At 32.9% G+C, this 26,618-nt stretch overlaps 1 protein-coding gene across 2 annotated transcripts in view; it reads right to left on the bottom strand.

Annotated features, from left to right (window-relative positions):
• LOC119071184 (ecdysone receptor) overlaps positions 1–22,480 on the bottom strand; it is a 106,575-nt gene extending 84,095 nt beyond the window's left edge. The window contains exons 1-2 of one of the 2 annotated variants that reach the window (XM_037175956.1): positions 21,797–22,480; positions 7,608–8,447 (exon numbers count right to left, since the gene is read on the bottom strand). The gene's annotated coding sequence lies outside the window, so the exon portion shown is untranslated. The remainder of the gene's footprint in view (positions 1–7,607; positions 8,448–21,796) is intronic. The other variant, XM_037175955.1, reaches the window with a different exon arrangement.
• Positions 22,481–26,618: the final 4,138 nt, after the last annotated feature.

Here is a 26,618-nt window from a genome sequence, read left to right as displayed (position 1 = left end):
ACTTCCAATATTTGTCAAGAAATAAATACCGAGATAAAACACCTCTTAAAAAAAAACTATTAAATTTCAAAATTGTCAACAATTTTTCATTCCATTGGAATTTGAGTCGCAATTAACTGCCATTCATAAATTTCGAAAATAAATTTCATTTTTATTTATTTATCGACAAATCACTAAAAATGCGCGTTGTACGCACATTGTTTAGACAGAACTTGTGTCCGTAGTAACGTGTATTGCGAGTCATGTTTGTTTAGCATACTCAGTACGTAAATGTGTAAACAACCATCATATCTTCTATATAGTTAATAAAATATTTTAAAAACCTTGAAAATATCTGAAACGATAACATTGTCATGATAGAGGTGTAATATGATGTACAAAATGTCAATGTCCTTAATTTTAGTGATTGTGTATTTCAAATTTATAATGAGTAAAGTTCTCATTAAGCGATTTGATCCGTTAAAAGTTTGAGTTTAAATATATGAAGTGAAAGATTTCTATCAAATTCTTAGTGATTGTTTGAACAAAAGAAGTTATAGATTTAAACATTTTAAATATCAGTTAACTAGACATCTGATTGTAATACTAGCGGAATGAAGAAAAAAAATACAGAGAGATGCTAAGCCGAAGGCAATGAAAGTGAACTAGTTAGTTTCGAGATCAGAGATACGAACGGACACGGAGTCTGTAGATATTTCAGTGATAAAGCGCCTTTTGTAGTTGGTTCAAGCTTTTTTTGCTTGACTTGGCCCTTTCGTTGATCTTTTTCAATGAACTTACAATTAGCATGAGCCTGAACCAAAAATGACTGGTATAGTAGTTACGATGAACTTACGGCTGGAAAAAACCATCTATCTATCACACAAATTTTAGCTAAAAATTCCAACTTTTGCCAGTTTTCACAAAAAAAAATTTATCAAAATCGGTTTAGTTGACCCTGAGATACTGTGCAATGTCAAAATGTCGTACAATCTTTCTACCAGTTTGTCGTCCGCTCTTTATACTAGTTGAATTTCCCTCGATAGTTCATATGAGACCCCAATGAGTCTTTCTAAAGACGATAGGTAAAAAATCCATTTTATCAGACCTATCATCATGTTCAATGCTCTCCGCATTTATAGTTTGCATAGTAACCCTTCCTATTCTATTCAACTTGAAACGTTTAGAAAAAAACTTGTGTTTTAATGAGATTAGGCGAATACAAAATAAAATCTTTCGGATGTCTTACCCAACTATATCCACAAAACTTCCAAACACTCTTTGAGATTTCCAGAAGTTTTTTTTTGGAAAATTTGAAAGGAATACGGAATATTATGGACTGATGATTCTTCGCTCAATGAATTCGATTCATCAAAGTACAACAATCATAAGCTTTGTTTATCGATTAAAATAAAAATCAAAATACGGTGGAAGCAATTAGCAATCAAAAAGACGTTAAATGAAAATAAACAAACAAACACTCCACAAAACAATTATAGTTTTGTATATAAATGATACTCGGTCGCAGAACACTATAATATAAACAATGGGCCGTAGACCTTGCTGATAATTCAAAAGAACCTTCAGTAATTACTATTCGAAAATAGTCGATATCTTGGTCGAGTTGTTTACATGCTCGTTTGAGTTTCTTTACGTTTTTTGTGTGTGAAGTTTTTACAGGTAGATAAGGCGTAGTTTATTGAATCAGCTTAGTACCTTTGAAATTTTCAATTATTGTAGAGGCGAGTGTGATCGTACGAATGAAACTTATTTTACGGTTCAGTGGCGCTTTTGTCCAGATAAAATTTTGTAATCAATTAGGATCGAAAGTAAAGAAATCAAGTAAAACTTTCATTTGATAACATGAGAGCTGTGAGTCAACCGAATATGGGTTTTACTACCATCATTTCTACACTGTTTCTGTTTATTCAAATTAATAACTACAAACCCCACAAAAAGCCTAACTAAATGTCTTGCACTACCTTACAATCAAGTGCACTCTGACTATTTGATTGCCTCATTCTTCATACTGCATAACAAAGTTGTTTTTAATGGCATTTGAAATTAGCACAACAATAAGTTGATGTCATATTTTAATGATAACATTTGACTTCCTCGAGTAAGTGCATCATTTTCAATTTTCTTAATGTCTACAGCATTAATGCATACAAGAAATAATAATTAAAATTAACATACTAACATGAATTCTATACCCAATGCAGAAATAATACGACTGTTACCATGAAGAAGATCCTAAAAAATATACTTTACTCGATTGTGCATATCAAAATAATTTTGTGCGAGATGAAAATAGATCAATATGGCGTGTTATCGTTTGTGGGTCACTGCACAGACACATTCTATCAGATGTTATTGTTTGTTCAACTCAATTTAGAAACTCATAGTTTCGTAAAACTGATGTCTTGAGAGAATATATATACGTATACCAGCCTGCATTCAAGAAGAGTAATATTGGTTGTATATATATGTATAAATATGTGAAGCAAAATGAATATATATCAGTAGAAGGCTTATATTATTAATATATTTGTAAAACGATATAAAAACTAGAATACCAAACACTTATCCAAATAGACAAGTTGTTAGACTTGTTTTTTAATGTTATGAACACACAATCAGTCAAGTGTAAAATGTATGTATTTCAGATATATCTATGACAATAATGGCGTGAGTGTAGGAATTCTAAATGTATATATAAATGAACATTACATTTATGTATGTGAAAGAGTGAATGAATGTTTCATTTTTATGTTACTCGTACACATCGAATGTTCATTAATTTATGATAAAACGTTGGTACCGGGCCGGTCGTATGATTTTCATTTTATTTTTTACTTCTTACTAAATTCACTTTCTTCGAAATGAAATGGTAATAGGTAAGCAGGTAATGATGATATGCACGATTTAAAATTACATCTGAAAATAGTTTCATCGATGGTTTATATTTTGGATGGTTGGTACAGTTACAAGCGATATTTGCGGCTTTAAAATTGTGACAAATTCTGGATGAAGGCAATGATAATAATCGTTGAACATACATCAAGTACAAGTCTCTGCCTTTTATCAACCGACCGAGATAATGTTGTTAACCGCAGCACCAGAATTACAAATGTAAAATTTGGTCTAATTGGAGTGGCCTAACTTGTTTGCTAAATATATATGGCGAATGAGTGAAAAATAAAGATAACAACGAAACATTTTAACGATTCACTGAAAATTTTGCCGTTGTTGTAACCAACTCAATTACTAAAACAATTAAAAAGACTTTTAACTTTACACTTACCAACTCCAAAATTTATTTTAAAATTTGGCACACTTTGTATATTGTACGACCCACCGAAAAAACAATGACTCTTATTTATGTTAAGTTCAATGTATTTTTACCAAACCACCAAAATGAATTGCCCAATAGATTTTTTTTATAAATTTTATTTTTTTTTATTTCTTTCTTTTTCAAGAAATCCGGTTTGATCGTTTCGTTTTAAACATGTAATACATAACGAAATCGTCGTTGAGCGAATTTCTGATTTTGTATTGTGAATTTTAAGTGAATATAATGGGAATTTCATGGGTGCCAACAGTCAAGATTATAATTTACGGTACAAGACAGAGTTAAATACTTTATAAATATTCGATTAGTACGATTGGAATTCATTTCAGTACCGAACATTCAAGGACACAATTTTTGATAGATTTTTTTTTGCGGAGAAGATGAGTCTGAGGAGTTTTTCTACTTTCAAATATTATTTTTCTTATATAACATTACTGATATAAAAAAAAACTGTTACGACTTCTTTCAACCACAACCAACATCCTCTAATAATTCTCTAACCACTGGTAATGGCGGTATTTATGCAGGTGATACTTTGATTAATTATGTTTCTAACGTCGCCTGTTGCCACAAATTAAAAACAACTCGAATGCAAGACAATTTGTTTTTCAACCTTCATTTCGGAATGTGTGGAACATTTAATTTATTGTATGCCGGCAGCAGATGTTGGAAAATAGTTTGCTGTTTTATGTTTTAGACATTGCGAAAAAGTAGTTTCCAAGCTAAATTTTTTTCAGGCTCTGATAGAGCCCGCATGTGATATCACGTAATTATGTTGTTAAAAGTTTGCAGCATTAGCGCTACACGATCAAAACAGTTTCTCTGTTGCGAAACCTGTGTTTACGTTGCTGATTGTATTAACACAAAATTTTTCACATCTTCAAGGAGCGTAAATTTCAGCTCAAACTTTGTGGTCAAAAATTTGGAAAAGTATGATAAGTGTCGACTATACCAGGAATCGAGGGGCACCGCACTGAAAAGAGTTGCAAAGAGTTGCATAGATTTGCAATCTGAAAAAAAAGAGTTGCAAAAGAGTTGCACGCCGAAAAAAAGAGTTGCAAGAAGAGTTGCAGAAGAGTTGCAAAAGAGTTGCAGAAGAGTTGCACATGCAAAATCTGGTATTGACACAGAAAAAAGATCTTCAATCTATAAATAAATGTAGTAGATTCTATGCAAATGATGTAAGAGATTCTATAAAATTATTAAAAGATTTTCGAGAACGAACTTTAGAGACACAATCCGTGTTTGTATACCAACTCACAACAAATTTAAAATTTTGACACTGAGATGTTCACAAATGTCCTCCATTCCATTTTTCTCCGATAATTTTGTTTTTTTTTGTTTTTTTTTTTTTTTTGTAAAAGAGTTGCAAATTCAGTGCGGTGCCCCTCGCCAGGAACTAACACGGAAGAGGCCGAACCGAATCGGCTGATGATCTGTTATCGACAAAGACGATAAAAATAAGTGATTACAAACTCTGATAGATCACCTTTTATGAAGCAAACTCATAGTAAACCTAAAGAAGTACTAGATTAGGAATAAAACGCTAGGCGACACTTTAAACAAAAGAAGTAACAGATTTAATGATTGTATCTGTTCCTAGTACAAGTGCAAGAGTAATTTTATTGCATTTAAATGTCAAATTTCATCCACGGAGCCATAACCTCAACGCTTTTGCGAACATTTTGTAAACAATATTTGTTTGGTTACGGCTATGTGGATGAAAATTGACATTTCATTGTTACACTTGGAACAGACTTATATGATTACCGTTAGTAAGAGGGTAAAAAATTTAGATTGAGTTCTTTCTGCGAATTTTTTTGGTAAGTAGGCTAAGCACTGTCGGTCGATTGAAACAAGTAAATCGTTTACTTTAAAGACAATTTCTTAGTAATTTGTAATTAACCAGCATATTTGCTTATTTCTGATAAGGTTCCTCTATAAAAAGTTGTTCCTGATAATGATTACGAATACTAATGTCACTAACGAACACTGTCACGTGTTTGGTAATCATTCCACACCAATTTTCTCCGCTTGAAATAACATTTTCTATTCAATAAAAATAGTTTTCCTAATCTAAGATGCGATAACACTTAAATACCTATTCTTATAAAAAAATGTCCCTGTCTCATTATAATAAACATAAAAATTCACCTTATCGAGATTACACACTCCAAACAAAACAAAAAGTTGGCTGACCTACATTTTTTTTTTCGTGCAACCATGTATTTTTATAATAACATTTATCTAATCTAATGCTTTGCGCTTCAACTTTTATTCGAAATAAAATATAATGAAATCGTGTTAAACGCTGCGTTTTATATTTCTCTGTATATACATATATTGCTCAGTAAGAGAGATCGTATAAGTGTGAAGAAAATTCGACCAGAGTTAAATTCAGTTCTTGGTGAATATTTCCATTTAAATTAAGAAACATCTCGCGACTCGAACTTGACAAATGGCCAAACCCTACAAAGCATTTTTGACATTCGGCCAAATTTTGCCAGTGTGTTATGTAGTATACAAAACAAAAAACCGAAAGGAAAGAAGAAAAGTAAAGTCATGCTATTTAAATCTTGATCTTATAGTACACACATCTATTGACTGTAGTGTTTCTTAGTGTATGGAGACCGAAGAAATGAAAAGAAAATAAATAAATAAAATAAAATAAAATATGTAAAATAAACCGAACATCTGCTAGATGTAAATCTGATTTTAGATCTTTTTCGAAAAAATAGGTGAGATGAGAAGAAAATCATTTTCTTCTATGCGATGACTGTGTGTATAAATATTCCTGCAATTTTGTATGCATTCATTCCACGAAAATTAATTTGAAAAGATTAACGCAAAGAGGATGTAAGCAGTGATAGATTGTAAATTGTGTAGTTATGCAGTCTCGTTCGTTGTTATGAATTTCAGAAAGTGTATGGCAGTTCTACAGAGTGGGTTCAATCTTCGTCATTTGCCTGTGTAGGAAATGGAGTTTTGTGTATTTCCGCTTATCAAAAGTTAGTCTTACTCGTTTTGGATACACATGGGGATATGATGCATTCAGCATTCGCAATACCGTATTAATCAATAACTAATTGCGAATGCAGAAAGCATTCAAAAATTGTACATCCAGTTTTTCTAAGGTGGTGCCATAATAAGACAATAGTCCTTGTTAGTTATTGCTAATTTTTCCCAAGAAACTCAATTTTATTAGAGCTGTAGGCGAAGAAGTTAATAAGATTTGGTTAATTAAGTTTTGTTATTAGTGAAGTCTAGCAAGATATATTGCGACACAAATAAAAACAAAACGTAAAGCAACTGTAAGAATTAAGATTCAGTTGTATATCTTGAACTTTCATCTTTAATATAAAAAAACAGGGCCACGCGTCTGATGTCTGCATACCCACACAAAATGCAGTAAGATGGAAAATTTCGAGTAGTTGACGTTCGACATATAGGGATGGAATCATAATATCCAACAATTGCAATCAAAATAACGAGGGAGGGGTATCCCTCTTACAATTTATACTCGAGAATAACGCATATATACTCCAGACCAGAAGGTCGCTTCTAAAATTTCCGAGTCAGGTCGTTTATTGATCATCTCCAATCCAGTCAATTTTATTCGCTGAATTCATTCAATTAAGGCTTTATTTCCACTTACGAAAAAATGTATAAGGTGTGAGCGACAAAATTGAATTTTTTAAATTTTTGCTTTGTTTACTTGACAGATCGCTCTCTCACGACTCTCACACGGAGTACTTAATGCTGAACAAATATTATGAAATATACTTCAGTATAAATCGCAACTGGGAATACCCTGAATGGAGGATTGAAGTTTTAACAAATTCGATGCAGAACATTACATTAGGCAAAAAATAGTTCTACGCTTGCCTCTAAAATGCACATGAAATATGGGTCCGCCAATTCGTAATTTTGTAACGGTCGGCTGTATGCGCTGATGTTTGGACGATCTTATAAAAAATTGGTGGCATACAATAGAACAATTTTTTGCTTACAAATAATTTGTCAAAACTTCAATCCCTCACTCTGTTCATTTCTTGTAAGTTACCACCTGAGTACAACACATGTATGGGAATGTTGATGTCTCATGTATCCCGCTAGAGTAAAGATAATAGCTTCGACTCAGAATGAAATTGTCAGATTTTATAATTCCATGGATGTATTAAAGAAACCGACAACAATTACTGAGAAGTCTTTTCTTATCGGTTACTTTTTTCGATAATTTTTTTATTTATGAAATAAATTAAAGAGTTGTACTCACCACTAAAATCCAATTATTGTTTGCTTGTGAAAATCCAACAAAATTATCCACTGAGTCTGTAACACAACAGTTTTATGAAAACTTTATTAACAGAGAAATTAAATTATTATTTCCGCAAATTACGCAATTATTTACACGTCATTAATTTCGTTGAAATTTATGTACTTGAATAATGTACTTGAAAACACAAATGTCACTAATATGAATCTGATTCTATGCACTTAATGAAAAATTAGTTTTTACTTTATTAATTCTGTGTGTACCTTTATAATTAGTGATCAGACGAATATAATATTTACTTAGTTATGACTATATTTTTGTAACAAATCTTTCTACATTATTCATTTCACTTCATTTATATTTTAATTTTGCATAGTTTTTGTTAATTTATAATTCTTTGAGTCCGTAAAAAGGTTTCAAGTTTTTTGTTTTTTTATATCAAGAATTTTAATATTTATACTTCTTCGTTTACACACATTTTTTATATGTCAATTTCACGATTTTTATTATTTTTTTGATTTACAACTTAACGTTGAAATCTTGATTCGATTTATGAAAAAAGTTTTTTTTTCTTTACAACACGCAATTGTTTAATGATGGCGATAATTTGGTGATACTTCTTTGTGGAATTAAATTTTTTCGTTTGTAACTCATATAATTTGATGTAAGAATTTATTCATTGCATACAAGAAACAAAAACGAAAAGAAAAAATTTGTCAACGTTGCGTCATCCACGACGTGTCTTATTAATGCTTCTAAAAGTGTTCGTGCTGTGGCTTGGATACATGTAGAATGTCAAGACGGCTATTATAGCTGCTGGCATTTTGTTGAATTGACGATCTGGAACAACAGAAAAAAAAAATTGAAGACTTTGTAATATGGTTGAATGTTTTACTCGAAAAGTTTGAAATTACGGTAGGAAGGATGGTTTAATGGATTTATAATAGAATCAGAAAAATTGTTTGTTTTGCCTTCAAAGTATGTGCCATGCGATTGTCTCTTTATATTAGCTTTTTTTTGTAAAGTAAGAAAATTATTGGTTCCCTTAAACTCTTGCCAATTATATTGCTATTAGTACCACAGATTCTGTAATATTACAAAATTTACATGAGTCTGATTTTGAGTTGACAACAAAAGTGCAAGGAAATTATTTATTTTTTTAAATTAATATGATGGCATAGAAAAATAGAAATTCCATTTCCATTTCGTCGTAATTTCCATTTAAATTAAAACAAACAATAGGTCAATGAGTTAATTGACCGTAGACCGCAAATATGACTAACACCGCTCGATTAAAATTATATAAAACACACACTCATATGGCCCAACCAGGTGTGATCCGATAGTAAATATTTCTCCTATACACTGGAGAATTAACGTTCTATTTAAATGAACAACCAAAATGTGTATGATTCCAGAACCAATGGGAAAAAAATTGTTTTACGTGATTCGAATTTTATATATCTTAATGTCTGTTCCGCGGTTGATTGATGAGGGTAAAAAGAATTTGAAAAAAAAAATTGGGTAATTTAGGCAGAGAGTTCAAGCTGAAAACACGTGTACGAGAAGTTATTGGGAAAAATTTTGTCTGAACGTTTAGAAAAGTTTGGAAACTCTGATTTTGACTGTTGACGAATAAGAATTCGTTGGAACGATGTTTATGAGTTCGTTTTTCTGTTCAAATTAAGCTAAATGAATGAGCTGAAATCAGATATCTGCTAATCATGTTAAGGCAATTTTACGGTTTCATGAGCTGGCACAATCAATATATAGGTCATACATGTCAAATTAATGCATCGAACATCTCTTCTGTTGATGTGAACCGACTCCAATTATACTTTTTAACAAGAATATCCATAAAGTTAAAAACAAATTAATTATTTAGTTTACAGTCATCTGTGCGATAATGGAAGTAAATACATAATTTCAACCACGCAATTTAATTTTAAGCTGCAATATCATATAACCTCCAAACAATCGACCTGAGTTATCGCTTATTTTGATGCAAGTCTGGCTGATTAAAAGAATAAATTAAACAATTTTCGGTTTATTGGTGTTTCGTTGCTTCGGAGTTGTTTAAATGTCTACGTATTTGACGTGATAAGACAGAAGATATAAATGGTTTTGCCAGGCAAATTTATAGCGTATGCAACTGTCTTTCGAAAAAAATATGAAAGAAATTGCATGAGCTTACCTTCTGAAAAGAATGCTCACAAACATTCAGAAAATCCATCATTCGAATTATCTGTTTTTGTTGTCATTGTACATAACACTTTATGTGAGTCAACGTCAATATTTTACCAGGGTTGGATTGAATTTTAAAAATGTTTCATTTATTGGTTCTTAGCTCTCTTTTTTTCGTTAAAGGCTGAACAAGACATTACGAATGCATTACGAAGTGATTCGATAACAATATTTTTTATTTTAATTTTTCGTCATTAATGTGCCCGCCGCAATGAAAATGAATAGATAAAACTGAGAGTTATTGAACCGAAAAATATAAGTGAATTAGACCGTAAATATTCGATGCATGAATGTGCGTAAACAAATGCTTATAAATGTAGAATATTTCCTTACCCACTAATGCAATGCAATGCTAGTGTGCTGTGAACTTGAAGTTTTATTTTTAGTTTTTAGTGCTTGTGTGGTTCTAAGAGTTGTAGCTACTGAGTGAAAAAAATCTGTCTCCAGAAGATTTCTCTGATTTTGTGAATTGATCTTTCGATGTTTTCTCATAAACGTTAGGGATATTAGAGTATCCTGAGACCCCTAACCTAAGAGATGGTCGAAGCACATCTTCAAATATTTCTTTTAATTGTATCCTCTTTAAAATAAAACAATTTACAAGATCTGTCATTACATATTCATGTCATTATATTCCCAGGGAGTGTGAGCTGACGTTGACGTCAATCACTGCACACAGTTTCTTCTCCAACAGTTGTTGGTAATATAATAATTTACTCTTTGCTTTAAGAGTGCACATAATCAAAGTGAACTGTTATTATGCTATACGTAAAAAGCCCTAAAGTGCACAATAAACCTGAACGGCAACAACCTTCACCTTTAATTCTTTCGCATTGAACTGAAAAAAAAAACATGAAACCTTAATTGAACATAGTAAACTATTTCGTATCGACTGTACTGCAACCTCGAACTCTAAACGAAAATTTCTATTACCTTCACGTTAACATACCACTCAGCCATGTTAAATGCTAATTCCAATACGATTTTCGAGTCTACAAATAAAACTCGCATCGAATTTCAATTCATTGCGTCTATTATTCAAAATGCCTTTTTTTCGTCAATCCAAACACTAAATCTACCCATAGTCAATATTAAATATTTAATTTAATCAAAAACAAAAACATTAGCGACCTCGTTGAGTTGATCGAACCTCGAAATGAAGAAAAAAAAAATTTCAATTTCAAATGACGTTTTTAATGATTTAACAAGAATATACGTAACATACTAAACTCACCGATCGATAAACCCCGGCTATGAAAAATCAAAATGTAAATTTTGCGACGAGCTCGACGGAGTTGAGTTATCAACAAAACGTGTAACACTTTTTTTTGTGTAGTAAGTCGATTGATAGCCATATTACCGGTTTTGTGTATGGATTAGCTAAACTATTGATAGTGTGATTTTCGAACATTATTTAAATGCTAAGTATTGGCCATTTATTCACGACTTCTCGCAATGTATTCGATCGGTTTTTCCATCGTACCCGAAATGTGCAAATGGTATCACAGTTTAATGTGTCCATTGGTGCAAATTTAGTTCGAATGACTTCATCAGGACTCTGAGGCTAATTAATGCGACATCGTTTTTTTTTTTACAGAAAGTCGAAAGCATGTGACTCAGTTTGTAATACTTAGAACGATAATATCCAACCAAAGAGTTCATATACGAGAAAAATAATTAAATGTTCATAATGACTAAGCTCGTAGCTACGTGTAGTACCATGATTTTCAGTTTTTCTTACAAAATTAAATTTCTGAAGTACCTATCAAAAAGAATATTGCAGTTTCTGCATCGTTGGCCGGTGAACAATTTATTGATTGACATTTTTTTTCTCCTTTTTTTCTAGGTTGATATAAAATCTAAACATAACCTATTCGAATATTGTTAGCATAACCATTAATTATTTCTGTTGATTTATTTTATTTGTCCAGTTTTGCGTGCTCTAACCTATAACACTAACATTCGTATTCCTAACTCTGTGGTGTGTTCATGTACGTACACATATTTTATTCGCTTAGTTAGTGTGTTGTGGTGATATTTAACTTCATATATACACCTTTACCGGTTTCATTTTGTCATTCAACACAAGTAAATCACACTATCACGGATGGCATGGTCATCGGTCAGGCTATATACAAACCAAGTACATTTTTAAGGAAATCGATGACTAGAATTTTAAATTAGTTTTTTGTTTCGAACTCATGTAAGTTTTGTAGTTTCTGATACGTAAAACTAAAAATATAAAAAAGGCAAAAAATCAGAGGTAGCGATTTCATTATATGCCTCCAATAAATGAAAGTTGTGTGTGAGTTGTGGTTAGGGTACAAAATGGAAACTATCAGCGATCTGGAAACAGTGTGGGTTTTCATTTAATTGGTAGTAAACAATATGTGAAGAGCTAAGTTGGTTCTAACGTTGACTAATTAACAAATAGCAAAAAGGTATCCCTGCGGACGCGTGGGTTGGTATGTAATGTTAACACACATTCAGCGAGTGTATTCACCCGAGTTTGTGATTGCAACTTAATTAATTTGGGGTATTGATGTCTCCGTTATGTTACATGAGTGATAACTTTTTCGGAACTTTCAAGTTTGTGGTTTAATCCCAGTAGGAATTGCGGTTAAGATGGTTGCTAAAAATAATCGATTCTTGACATTGTGTAGGGGTGTGTCAAAATTGATAAAACGATAATTTCACTCAATGGAAATAGACAGAATAATTTTAGCATTCGTCTATACGGAGAGAAAAACAATTTTTGCATAGATAGACGTTTAACGAGATGTTTCCATGACTTAAAATTCGGTTAAGCTTCTGCTTGAAAATAGATGTTAGCTTTGAAGCTGGTTTCTGTGCAAACTATTTTACATAACATTGTTGGAGAGCTTACCATGACTATTGGAAGAATAATTACCGTAAGGGAACCGCAAAAAAAAAGTGATGTAAATGAATGTGATAATGCTTCAACTTTGACTTGATTTTTTAGTCAATTTTATATAATCATGGTCAATGTAAATGTAAATAAAATCCGACAACGGACTCATGTACGCTTCGTTTAGATAACATTGAATACCAAATGAGAATCGAAAAAAAACCTTCGAAATTTTATGATTAGGAAGGAAGTGTCCGATACGAAACGAGAAACTACCATGTTGAATACGTTTAAGACAACAACAACAACAATAAAACTAAAACCGAAATTCGATACTTTTACTTTAAAAACTCTTCGTATGGACAAATTCAATGTTATAAAATCAAAAAGTTTTCTTAAAGCGATGAACGATGAATCGTTAAATTAATTCAATGCTTCATTTGTTATGTAAACTTTTAACGTATTGGTATTGTACAAAAAAACATTTGCGGGAAACACTTATTTGATTCGCTTTTTTTATATACTGAGAATGTGTGTAAAATATGTGATCGACACGCATAAAGTCTGAAAACAAACCAATGGCTTTGCATGTGACTCTATAAAAAAAGTCATTTAATGCGTTGAAGGTTGTATTTCCCCGAAAGCAAAATAACGATTTTTAATTCGTTGAACACCAATAAAAAGGTAATTTGATAAAAGTAACAATAAACGTCCACTTATTCATTGCAGCTACATCGACAGTATATTGTTGCAATACGACACATGCATTTTAATTAAATGAAAGTAAGTAGTGAATTAGTATTGCTGACAGTTACACCTTGGAAAAACAATTCAAATAATAATTTAATTCACGAACTAGTCATATCATCAATCACTTCAGTTTTGAATTACTAGATTGTTTAGGCGAAATTTTAATTGAAAATTAAATTTCTGCAGATTTCGCAGTTTCCAACATTTTCCTAGTTTTTCATAAATTATTCCAGTTTTCCCCAAATTTTTCCACACCCATTTCTAGCACTGGTGTAGAAGTTTTTATTACAGGCGAAGGAACATGAGAAGTTACAATTTCAAACCAATTCTCCATATTCAATAAGCATGCATTACCAACTTCGCGACATTTACGTATATACAACCAGTGCCGCCACCAGGCTTTTGGCGCACTAGGCAAAAAGCTGTTGATACTGCAGACTCTTCTAAAACAATATTCCCACAACAGTTTCGCGCCTTAAAATTGATAATTTTCCGCCACTCAGATAGCTGCGGCCTTGGCAAATGTCCGGATTGTCCATGTGATGTGGCGGCACTGTATACAACGTATTATAACATTTTAAATCGCAGGTGGATTTAGTAGCATCAATTGGATTGTATTCGTTGAACAAGTGATTATTTATTGTCTCGTAGTTTACGTCTGTACTACGAAACTCCCCACAACATTTTTTATGGAGCGAGGAGTTTAGTAAGGTATACATTTTCGTTCACTCTTGATACAATTATTAATTAAATTCAGCAAAGTTAAATACGTCAATAAATAACAAAGTTTTCTTTTGTTCCATCTTTTTTTCTACTTTTCGTGAAATCTTTTTTTCCCAAAAAAAAAGTTTTTTCGAATTTTCCTGAAAGACTACCCACCGCCGCCGCCGTTAATACTTTGTCTTTTTTGAATGACATCGAAAGCAGCCATATATTCCAATAAATAAATGATGAATTTAATAAAGTTACGAAAAGGCACACAGTGTGATGACAGTTTTTACTATACTAGCAATTTGAACAACCTTCGCTTAAAATGGTGGATCGATAACAGACTGAAACTGAAGTATTGCGTGCAAACTGTTACTTTAAAGATTAAATTAGAGGGATAATGAGTTTTCATCATGTTTCGAAACAAAGGTCGACACAAATTGCATCGTTCGAACTTTGATAACAATTTATGGACTTTTGGACGTGTGTCACAGTAGTACGGTATAGTACAGAGTAATTAGAAATTGTCATTATGAAGAATTTATGGTATTTTCACAATTTATGTTTTTAATAACATCATGACATCCTACCATCAGATCGATTGTTGTACATTACTAATCTAATAATCATCTGTTGGTGAATTTAAATTGAACTTTAATTGCTAACAATACCGAACATACTCACATTATTAAAATCTCATCAAAAATGAATTCCGTTGAAATAGGAAGATAATTATTTGTCCTCGACTGTGCATCAGTCGCTTTGTTTTGTACATAATCTAATTAGTTTTTGTCAGTATAACCAAAAGGAGATATTTCTCTGAGGCGAAGCCGAGGGTTGGCAAGATATAGTGTGCGTAATACGAACATAAAAGTCACACTGAGTCAGCGAGTATGCTTTTATTTCAAGAGTAGAACGCTCAAAAGCCGCACACAGATTAAACATAATAAAACACTTGATCAGTTCAACAAACATTGTTCACCTTCAAATTCGCACATTTTCATTTCAAATTCTTGTTTAAAAGATCATTAATAATGACTTGATAGACTTCACGTCAAGCGAAAGGATTTCAAATAATCGTCTATTCTTTTCAACTCATTGCGACAGCTTTATTCAACATCATACCAACGAAGTGAGGTAATAAAATTGCATCCCGAGTCTGAAGTAAAGAAATTTTCATCCTCGTTTTTCTTCCCATAAAAATTCTTTATTTTTTCGTCTCTTCTTCCATTTGGAATTTTATTGCACACTTGATAGTTTTTGTCAGTAATTTTATTACTTGAAAGTTGTAAACCACGATAATTTATCGTTTATTTTTATAGACGTGTTTGGATAATTAATGCTGTCATATCTTCAATCTTGAGGGTTTTATAGATTTTGTAATGTTGTACAGTAATTCCGTTGCGGAAAATTTGATTAAAACGGATTGGAAAAGTTTGTTATTTAGTATTGTTCGGGGAAAAGTTGCTGTGTTGTGTTAAGAATATTAAGACATAATTTCTTGGAATATTTTTTTTTAAACGCTCGCAATCAAGCTAGACACGGTTAACAGTTTTATCTAATTATGTTGTATTCGATAAAAAATTGTTTAATGAGATTGGAAGATTGGATAATTCTGTTGTTGAAAACTTTCGAGACAGATTTTCCAGAGAAATGAAAAAGTGTAAAATATTATTAAACAGGATCAGTCCTCATTTTTCGATATTTTAGAACGTGCTCATCATTACTATAGAGCATACGCAGTAGTTTTACTGGATCCATCCTATCTGTCCATCCATCCATCCATTTATTATTAGTTCACACATTCAAGTAATCAAATTCTTAGTAAAGAAAATATCTTAAGATTGAGTCGACTTATAAGTCGATTATAACTCAGTCTCTCAGAAATTATTAGTTGTCGTGAACTATAACACATGCAAAAATGACTTATGAGTTTTAAGTTATAATCCGACTTACAAAAACTAACAAAATAATGCAACAGTTCATGTAACTTGTATACTACATGCAGAGCACGATGTGGTGCAAGATGGATGTGTGTGCACCTAAGACTCTGTTCCATTACAACAAATTTAGAAAGAATCTTCTGCAGGAACCTTGAAAGAAATTGTTTTATAGGTTGATTTGATCAATGGGGAGTCTAGCCACAGTACCATTAAATCTCAATCCTCATAAACACGATTTTTATTTTAAATTTGATATTTACGAGCAATGTTATGACCTAATTTTCTCCCTCACATCATCACACAGTCACATCGTGCAGCCATTTCATAAAAACGTTGTATGTATTACCCACCAAGCAAAGAAAATAAAATGTTTCGTATATATGTGTATTTCCAGCTACGTTTAAAGTAAAACATAATACTCAAACGCATATAATAAAGATTTATCCATCGTGATGAAGGTCAAACCAGAAAATAAATTCTTTGTAATAAAAATGCAATCATCGTCTCTGGTGCAGTTCGTTCTTGCATCACAAAATGTGAAATTTATATACATACGAGATTTTACTTAAAAATTTAATTTTTTAAATTTTAAATAATTCCATCGTAAGTAAACCAACTCGGTCTTGATTAAAAGATAATTTAATTTCATTTTTTTTTTCATTGACTCAATATCATATCTCTCTATAACTTGATTCAGCTACATACACCCATATTCTTAATACATTTTCTCAGCTACGATTATGTGTACGTTTCTTGACGAGTTTCTTTTACAAAAAAAAATTTTCTTTTCAGTTTTCTTTTTCACGTTTTTTTTATCTCGTTCAAAAAGAGATTTTCTCATCACATACACATTAAAATACACGCTTCTTGATGAAGAAGCAAGCAAGACGTCTTTCTTATAATTTTCTTAATTTATTTTTAAATGAGCACAAACTTTATGCATCGTTAATGAATAAGGTTGTTTGGATGAGGTTTTGTAGTTATAATTTGGTTTCGTCTTAGAAGTTAGAATGTTTCTTTTATAACCATAGAATACGTAGGTATATATTCATTGTGTAATGTCTTCTGATTTACGATTTCAAATCAATTATGTAAGAATTTATCTGTAAGCCCACCAATGTATAGTACCTCAAAATTTATGATTCAGTATTAATATTCATGAAACCACTTATAGAACCATCGACCAGACATCTACTAACAATTCTTTTATAATTCCATTTCAATAACAAAAAATTGTAGAACGTTAAATCGAGAAATGTGGCGGGTTCTACGAAGTTCCTAATGTGCAAAACAAAATAGTTTTTAATCGCCTATCGATATGAGTTGCATTTATGTGTACAAGTCTCGGTACAAGCAATATACAAGCCGAAACAGACTTAACTTGTATCCTGTTAACTACATTAATTGTAAGCAAAATAAAATCATAAATCTGTGTTGACTGTTCAAGAAAATTGGAAACAAAATAGAAGAAAAAAAAATCAGAAAATTATTACAAATTAACTTATCTCTTTGATTGTGATGATGAGAAAATAAGCAAGCTTATAACCAGTAATTGCAGACAATATCACGTTTGTGTATGTTTGTGTTGTGTGCAGCAGTATACTATTAATAACATAAAATTAAAACTGCATAATTTGTTATTAACTACTCATCGGCCTTGACCTGAATCTGGTTTTCCATATTTTTTTTGTTCTTCATAATTTCAGACACATATGTGTTCGACAACACACGGCTCCGTTGTGGTCAACGGACCGTTAAATTCTGTTGCAAATACTTAATTGTTGTTCATGTTTGCACTGAAACGTGTGTTAGCTTACATTAGATATGTCAGTTATAGTAGTTTCTAATGAAGTGAGCATTGTCTTTAATCCAGAAGTGAAATGTGAAAGTTTTCGCTTACATCTCAACACCTATGGATGAGCCAAGACTTTGATCTCTAAAATACGATCGATGAAAATTGGAATTTGGCACCTGAACAAATCTTAAAATGGAGTAAACGTACAATAATTTCGATCAATTTAAGAGTACGCTTTATTCATAGATTCGTATAACTGTCTATCATGTTTTGGTTAAGACACTTGCCGAATTCCATCAAAACAAATCTGGCGAGTGATTTTTTCAACAAAAACTTTTTCCATGTTTTTTCTCTCCGTCGAACATTAAAACATGAGCTCGAACCTAAATCGATTTCAGTAGAATTTCTTAAGAGAATTAATTCTTAAAATAACAAACGCCCAAAAGCTGAATGACTACCAAGTCAAATTATAAAAAAAAAAATCGTTAACATCAAGAAATTCTATGTGGGTGTTGTTCTCTTATACATCATGGACAAAGCAAAAAGAGGAAAAATTAAACACCCAAATGTATAAGAATTATGTTTAAAACGAGTTCCTTACGACACGGATTAATGTTGATTGAATATATTTTTTTCACAAAAGACTTAAAGGATGTTTGCCAATTTAAACGTTCCATCTAATTAAAATTTTAGCACAGAGTGTTTTGCATAAATATTTTAGCTTTTAAAATTCGACGGAAATTGCCCGTGGAACTTGCATCCATGAAATAGATGAGATTGTAATTGAAAATAGTTTATGGAAGAGGGTAAAGATCCATTAGGAGTATTAAAAACAATTGATATTGATTAAATGTTTCCATGAAAAATTATTTGGAACTTCAGTAAAATTAGACTCTACGTCGAAATCGGCTAATCATCTGCAACAACGGCGATAAGAATAGGCAATGAGCTCTTGCTAGTGTTTTAAAGAAGCAGCAATATGAGGATCTGATGAAGATAATAATGAAGAAAGAAGCCTCAGTCTGAACTTTTTTTTGTAGATCCATAGTTTTCTCGTCTCGTCAAGCTTAGATTAACTTTAAGACTAAAACTATTAAGCATGCTACAAATCAATATTGATTGGTTTCGGTTTTACATCCCCTTCTAAAGAATATCTATAGGAATGCTGCAACCAATGGGATTTCTGTAATCGAATTTTGGAAAATTCAAAAGAAAACTTTTAAATTAACATTTTTGTATTTTGATGTTCGATCAGTTTGATGTAATTTATTCATAACATTTCTTTTACGTATTCTTCCTGAATATTCCGTAGTAAGCATATTACACTTCTCAAAACTCGGTTCAACAACAACTGCCTCAGAATACCTATATATGCTGAAGTACTATAACCCTCATAACTATTTTTTTCGGCAGATGTGAGAGAAAATGTTCGCAATAACATCTATGAATACCTTTTGTAAGGTAACCCATAGCGTTTCGTATACTGGTCATGGAATTCGAAAACAACTTTATTTAAGAATGAATAAGAAAGGGTGTAATTGCAGTGTTGCACTTATATGTGGAATAAAAATCGTATCAATTGGGGTGTCAATTGAGAAGGCCATACGAAACGTATAAATCAACCCAAAAAAATTTCATCATGGGAAAGCATAATGCAGTCCATAAATTACGAGCATTGTTTTGTAAATATTGAACTTTAATAATTTGGTTCAACATTGTAAATTAACCTTTTATGACGGACAAACACACATTTGGTTTTTTTAGATTTTTTAGATTTTGGAAAGTCATACGCTTCGAGGACTTCCAAAATTCTAAAGAATTTGAAACTGTGTTCTCTTAATGTGGACAAACTGTAATGAGGGATTCTTTTGAAAATCCACCTATCAAAATCGGACCCGTTTCGTCTGGGATTGATATATACATGGTTTGAAAGGTCTTTGCCAGTAGACCTTAAAACAGGCCTCACACAGTCTTGAGCCACACCTGGTTGCTGGTGGAAGATCTCCGAAGTTGGAAAAATAGTGTTTTTTATCCGAATTTTTTGGCCGTTATAAATGATCGTTCCGGGTGAGATTGGGCTCGTTGGAAAGCAAAGCTTAAGTACTTTCGGGTCATGCCAAATTTTCAAAATCTGTGTGAACTTTAGACAGGTCTGGGCTGGTACTGATGACGCTTAATGTGAACCTAACATGCTAGTTGTAACATAAATTGTCTAAGCTACTCATTTGTAGTGCTGATGATTGCTGACATAACAGAACTTTATGTTAGTACAACCGCTACTCGTAAAACTCGCCAGCAATCACCAGCACTGCAAATGAGGTATCAATGAAAAGCTTAGACAATGTATGTTACGACTAGCATGTTAGGTTCACATTAAGCGTCATCAGTACCAGCCCAGACCTGTCTAAAGTTCACACAGATTTTGAAATTTCTTGCATTTTTTGCAAACATAAATCAATGAATCTAATCAAACTAGGCATGACCCGAAAGTACTTGAGCTTAGCTTTCCAACGAGCCCACTCTCACCCGGAACGATCATTTATAACGGCCAAAAAATTCGGATAGAAAACACTATTTTTCCAACTTCGGAGATCTTCCACCAGCAACCAGGTGTGGCTCGAGACTGTGTAAGGCCTGTTTCGAGGTCTACTGGCAAAGACCTTTCAAACCATGTACTTATCAATCCCAGACGAAACGGGTCCGATTTTGATAGGTGGATTTTCAAAAGAATACTGCAATACCAGGTACTAAAATCTGTTACTTCTTTTGATCAAAGTTTTTCCTAAAGATCGAAACGAAATCTATTACTTCTTTAGTTCTAATATGCATTTGACTATTAAAGATGTCTCAATTACCACATCTCATTACTTATTTTTGTCGTTGACATTGATAACAAATAACATAACTGTCCAAGAAAGTTCAAAGCATCGATTTCAGGTTTAGTTATTTTAAATAACAATCAAACTTAAAAGACAACGATGTAAGATGTAATTATCTAACTAATTGAAATCTTCATCTGTAAAATATATAGTTTGCCGTACTCCAACTTAGGATGGACCGCATATCCATTCAAAGTGGAAAGTAATCAGAATCGTCTTCATCGCTTGAGTTTGAATCAATGAGAACGTTGCACATATGCATTATAAATCGAATTATAGATTGGATTTTTCAACTTTTAAGCAGGTGTGGTAATTGTTTGAAGATTAAACAATATCAGAATCTGCAAAGCCTAGACTTTGTAGTTTTGAAATTTAACTGATAATAAGCAAATATTGTAACTATAAACAACTTCCATATACAACTCATATGTTTTACAATGCATTTGCTCGGTCTTTCTAATACCTACCAAGTTTTTCAATGAGTGTATCAATATCTCCTTCCCTTTCCTTTTGCAGACCAATAAAGTCTAGCTTAATATTACATTTATCTCGTATATGTGTAAATTGACTAAAATAATTTCGTTTTATGTTTCTAGCTGAAAACTGTCTCATGAATGAAAGAAGTCACTACACATCAACATGACATGATAACATTTCTATATGCTTTTTTTTACGTAAAGAAGAAAATATATATTTTACTACTATACGACGACGCTATGACGGAAAGGAAAGATGAAAAAAAAAACATTTCTAATCTAAAACGTTGAAAGACCAACAACCAACAAGAGAAAAAAAAACTAAAATTAAATTTCTGTTCAAATGTTCGTTTTACCATTGGTTATTTACAACGAGCCAGCGATATAATAATGAGCAACAAAATTTAAAAAAGAAAAAAAAAATCTGAAAATAATGTGCATGTGTGTAGGTTTGTATGATGAGAAAGTGTGTGTTTACCGTGCCTGCATAAATAGTGTTTCCAATAACAACAGAGACCTACTTACGTATTTGAGTTGAATTTCATTTTGTGTTTATGCCTTTTTCGTGTACAAAATGCACTTATCGTGTGTGTGGAAAACTCTGTTCGGCTGTAATGTTGAATTTATTGTTCTTTAGTTGTTACATTTATAAACATACACACACCGTATATTGGATGCACTTTTCTACAATAATGTGTGTGAATATGATATTCTGTGTGATTTGCATCTGGTTTTTTTTTCTACACTTAGAGACACATTTAGTTTATGCCATAAATTTTAATTGAATCCAATAAAATGGAGTATAGTTACACAATGTAAATTTGAATTAAAATTGTCTGAAACTACGATACATTTCTAAATAGACATACATAAGCTACCGAAACGCCGAATATATCGAAATCATTTTTAAATGTTACACACATCGATATTTAAACATCAATTTCTATTGAAAAAAAACGAGAAAAAGAAATTATTTTTACAGATGTTTTGTTAACGTTGTACGGCATGTAAGCTCGTTGCAAAAAAAAATAGTCTCTGATTCATTGAAATTGAATAAATCCGCGCGACTTTTACTTTATAATGAAATTCTTTTTAACAGAAAAAAAAATTGTTCAAAGCAATGTTGGTAATATAACATAGGTATATCTCTTATGGAACGAACACAACGCGTAAACCGAACTGTTCTGTTGATTACAAGAGACTGCCATGCCACCACTGAAACATTTTTCAATTAAATGCCGCTCTGCGCACGATGGTATGCTTTGAATGTGAATGTGGCAGTGCCGGCTAGTGCTATTGTATATTTCAGATTGTGTTGTTATACAGTACCTACAAAAGAGCGAAGAAAACAAACTAAAAAAAAAAAAATGTTGAAAGTCAATGGTGTAAATGAATGGTGGATGGATTGGGATTTAAATGGATTCGAAATTTTTGCGACGAGACTGAACCAACGGTTTATAACACTAATTTTGCTTTATGTTGTTACATTTATTTTTAAATGCAGAAACTTTTAATGAAAGCTCAGAGAAACGGTCCTATTTTAATTACTTCCAACCAAAAGTAACCAAAATATTTTCAACTTAAATCGAAACGGTCTCAAATTTTCATTCATATAACAGCTGCTTATCACACTGTACTGTATCATCGGTGGTCAATTTGCTATACGGTTGACTTCTTATTCTTATCCTTTTTTCGTAGATTTCTTTAAATTCTCGGGTCAAAGTTATCCTTTCAGAATCATCTGTTATCGACAGCAATAAAAACGAACCGATCCAGTTAACGCAGGTCCGAACTGGTCCCATGGACTGGCGAGGCTTTTAATTTTTTTGTATGGATTAAGGGTTTAGTTTAGTTTTTATTTAGTTTATTCAAACATTTCTACATCATGAAATTAGTATAACAAATCGCATTGCGGTTCTCCACTGTGAGACACTTTAAAGGAGTAACCAATTAAAATTATAAAAAAAAAATATTGTCCTTGAAATATAGCATGAAACTTGACCTGCAATTTACAATAGCTGGCCTAAAAATAAGGATGGAAAAAATTTACTTGAAATAAAGCATGGAAATCAAAAATATAGAATTAAATGAAAAATTTAATACGATAATAAATCAGAAAGGAATGGGGAGACAAGCTGGAGTAAGCCTAGGAGGCATTGCCGTGGGGGAGCAGGAGGCAGAGGCATCCTTCACGCACCAATAATCCAGCATCCAATGAAAAAAAAAACCCCGATGATCCATCAACTCATCGACACTATCCCAGTCAAATGTCACAGAAATATCAGTATTGATTCTCTAGAAGCCAACCCTTCAGGCGAGCTTGAAAGCAATTCGGCTGAGCAAACTTAACCTCATTCGGTAAGGAATTGTACAGTCTACACCCTAGAGCAGAAATCGCCCTTTCACCGCTCTTCGTCCTAGTAGCCGATGCTCTGAGCAGGTGCTTTCCTCTCGTATTGTAGCAATGTGAGGCCCCTTGGAAGGGTATGTTACAGAAGGACTGTTTACCGATGGCCTTATACACAAAGCTGCAAACGCTATACTTAACAATACTGTCTACATTAAGGACTCTCGGACAGTATCTCCGAAACAGGTCGACAGTCGGATGACGCAAGGGAAGTCTATTCACATGCTTCAGACAACGCTTCTGCAGAACTTGTAGCTGTTCGATAGACTTCTTACACGCAGTGCCCCACGCTCCCGGCAGGTAACAAATTATAGGGTGCGCAAGGGCAAAATAAACCTTCATGAGCACTGCCCTCGGTAGCAGCCTTTTGAGCTTACACAAAACACCACAGACAGACGACAGCCTGCGACACATTTCCGTAACTTGGGAATTCCAAGTCAACTTGTCGTCCAGCAAGACACCCAGGTACTTAAACACACTTACTCTCTCAATGACCTGGTCTTCCAGGGTCACCGAATCTGCAAGTAAGCGTTCAGCGCGTCGGAAGTGCATACACTTAGTCTTTTTTACATTAAGGGACAACCTGTTCTCGTCGAGAAAGTCCTTGATCAGTTTCGCATCACTTTTCAAACGCTCAACATTCGTTTCAACAGTATCACCTGAGCAGAACACACCTGTATCATCAGCAAAGAGGGCGGCTACGCCGTGGGTGGGAAGACGGAAAATGTCATTTATGTATATAAGGAAGAGCAAGGGACCGAGGACACTACCTTGGGGTATTCCGATATCAATTTCTCTAAAATCACTCTTGTCTCCACCCAGAGACATGGTCCACACAATCAAATGCCTTTTGCAGATCAAGAAAGAGCGCACTAACCGCGAGACCACCGTCGATGTCCAGGAACACTCTATCGAGTATCTCATACATTGCCGTATGCGTACCAGCCTTCTGTCGGAATCCATACTGCTTGACGTAGAAGAAGTTTTGCCTATCCAGAAAGGCTAACAACCTCCTGTAAACCAATAGTTCGAACACCTTATTGAGAATAGGGAGTATTGAGATTGGCCGATAATTGGATGGGTCTGACTTATCTCCATCCTTGAATACAGGGACGACCTGGGCGACCTTGAGACAATCTGGGTACTTACCCGAAAACAGAGAGAGATTCGATATGTCGGTGAGGACAGGGACCACTACCGATGCACACTCCTTCAACATCTTAACAGTCACACCATCTACACCCGGGCTCTTGCCATTATCTAGTCTCGCAATCAATTCAGACACTTCCTGTTCACGCACCGGATGGAAAAAGATCGAATGGACACTCGATCGAAGGGTCCCGTACTTGTTGACATTCGCTTTACATCGGAACCGACTCGCAATCTTCTTTCCAATTTCAACGAAGAAATCATTCAACGCAGCAGCTTTCGATGACTCATCAGATAACTTCTGTCCCTTGTAAGTCATCTCAGGGATGACACAAGCCCTTTTCCTCCGTCCCAACACTCCAGGGTAACGGAGGGCTTTTAACAAATTTTACCCATACAATGTCTGAATGGCTTTTGCGAGCCAGTCCGGTTCTGATTTAACTTAATATTTTGTAGAGTGAAAAGTATATTAGAAGGAATGAAGTAATACATCTTGTATTAAGAACTGGGATACACATTGAACAAACGAAGTAACAGATTCAATGATTGTACAATACGCTTTCCATTTCTATAAGATTGACAAATGTTCAAACGATTAATTGGAGCGGCTTCAGAAAGGTTTCAAGATAAAAAATGTGTTATGTGATCAAATCAGCTTAACATTTAATGTTTAATGAGCGAAGTGTAACATTTGACCATTCTTTTTATCTGTGCAATTAATTAAACTGAGCGTACACCACACAGTCTTTTCATTTTTTCTGTGCAGCTCCGGGCTTCGGCACAGCTTTTTCCAGACAATGATTTCGAATTTCGAACAGTTGTAAATGAGCCAGCCATCGTACTCGTTACCGAAGCACATTCAATCAATGTAAAAATATAAAAGTAAATAAATTCGGATGCCATCAACCATCATAGGAAAACATTTTCAAGCGTCTTATTTTCAGTATTTATTCAAATTTAAATAAAAAAAAATTATATATGCAAGTTATTCATCCATGCCATGATAGCTATCCTATGTACGAGTATTTTTTTTATACATATTTTCTGTAGCATACAATTTCTACCGATGAATAATAACAAACTAAAGTCTCCATTAAAATGGATTTTCATATTAAAAAAATGATAATTTGATGACGATGGCACATTGTTAACAATGAACATTTTTTTTTCGGGTAATAGTTTAAAAAAAAGTCAAGTTAAAGTCAAGACCGTTAATATACGTAGTAAATTCGTCAGTTAAAATAATAACCACTAATGAAAAATAAACGTCGTTATCGAAATCGAACTCAGACAGTGATTTTTGAATGAACGAAGTATTTGTCGGCGCAGGTGTCAAGTCTCCAAAAAAACATAAATAGAAATTACAATTTATGAACTATGCATTGTGTCATGAAGTACTGTGTGACGTTTTCATTACTCAATATTCGTGTGAATTCTTCGGCTCGAAATATCTGTTTAACTTTACACGCTTAAAAATTACAGAAATCGGATATCAATGGTATTTAGCGACAGACTATCAGAGTATTTTTTGAATCGAGTTGATAATGGTGGCGTAGGCTACATTTTTTTTCGCAAAATTTACGTGGATTGCGGTCTTTTGTGTGATTACGCATTCTGGAAAAAAACTGTTGATACATTTTGTTTGCATTCTTAACTGTAAACGATTTGTGTACTTAAGCGGCTTTCATACAAAACGTGAGAGTTATAATGAGACTGAATATTTGAATATATAAAAAAATGTGAGGATCTGTTTGCTAACGACAATTTCAAATACATTTTTAGTGAGTAGAA

The sequence above is a fragment of the Bradysia coprophila genome (genome assembly GCF_014529535.1).
Source record: "Bradysia coprophila strain Holo2 chromosome IV unlocalized genomic scaffold, BU_Bcop_v1 contig_144, whole genome shotgun sequence".
Taxonomy (NCBI): domain Eukaryota; kingdom Metazoa; phylum Arthropoda; class Insecta; order Diptera; family Sciaridae; genus Bradysia; species Bradysia coprophila.
This window is presented reverse-complemented; position numbering and strand designations above follow the sequence as displayed.